The 770-nt window shown below is 48.4% G+C and overlaps 1 long non-coding RNA gene across 1 annotated transcript in view; it reads left to right on the plus strand.

Annotated features, from left to right (window-relative positions):
• Positions 1 to 327, plus strand: part of LOC311376052 — an 828-nt gene extending 501 nt beyond the window's left edge. Inside the window, exons 2-3 of the long non-coding RNA XR_014643838.1 lie at positions 1 to 62; positions 170 to 327. The exon at positions 1 to 62 is cut by the window's left edge and continues 87 nt beyond it. This is a non-coding gene — a long non-coding RNA (uncharacterized lncRNA). The remainder of the gene's footprint in view (positions 63 to 169) is intronic.
• The last annotated feature ends 443 nt before the right edge of the window (positions 328 to 770 follow it).

Consider the following 770-nt stretch of genomic DNA (forward strand, 5'->3'; position numbering starts at 1 on the left):
TCCTGGTGTTTGGTGGTATGGTGGAGTTTGGCAAGTACACCAACAACCTCTATGAATTACAGGTGAAGACACACTTCCCCCCCCCTACACACACACACACACACCTATTGTTTAATTTTCCCACAGACGTGTTTTGAATGTCTTCCATCTTTGACTATGTACACACAAGGCCAGTCGCTGGCTGTGGAAGAAACTCAGACCCAGACCTCCTGCAAACGGCTTGCCTCCCTGTGCCCGGATTGCGCACAGTTTCACACTGGTTGGAAACCGCTGCTATCTATTTGGTGGACTGGTGAACGACAGCGAGGAACCCAATGGAAACATACCACGGTATGTCTATTAAAGGTGCCATGACATGCCACCAGGTGTGGAGTGATTAGCCGTTACAAGCCGTTTTGGAAATCAGCCCCTTAAGACATCACAGGTGTGTGTGTGTCCAGCTAGATGTGTGACGGATAGATGAGCAACGTTCGCTACAGTCCACTGGGTCGGCTGGACACGCCCACTTTCTGCCCCTTATGATGTCATAAGGGGCAGATTTCCAAAACGGCGCATTTATAATATACTGTGGAATTTGGCGCTACCATGCCATCCTTAGTTAATGATGCTGTAGGTAAGATGTAATAGCTGTCATTTGTTAGAAATGGCATAGCCACCGAACTGCCATTGGTGAGTGAAGACTCTGAGAGAACATCTCTTCTGGTTGACGATTTAGACTGCTCTTGGCTCATTTCTCTCTGCTCTTTTCAGTGAGCCGTGAGCGGTACCTC

This window comes from Micromesistius poutassou, assembly GCF_964030765.1.
Source record: "Micromesistius poutassou genome assembly, contig: SCAFFOLD_6568, whole genome shotgun sequence".
In the NCBI taxonomy this organism is placed as follows: domain Eukaryota; kingdom Metazoa; phylum Chordata; class Actinopteri; order Gadiformes; family Gadidae; genus Micromesistius; species Micromesistius poutassou.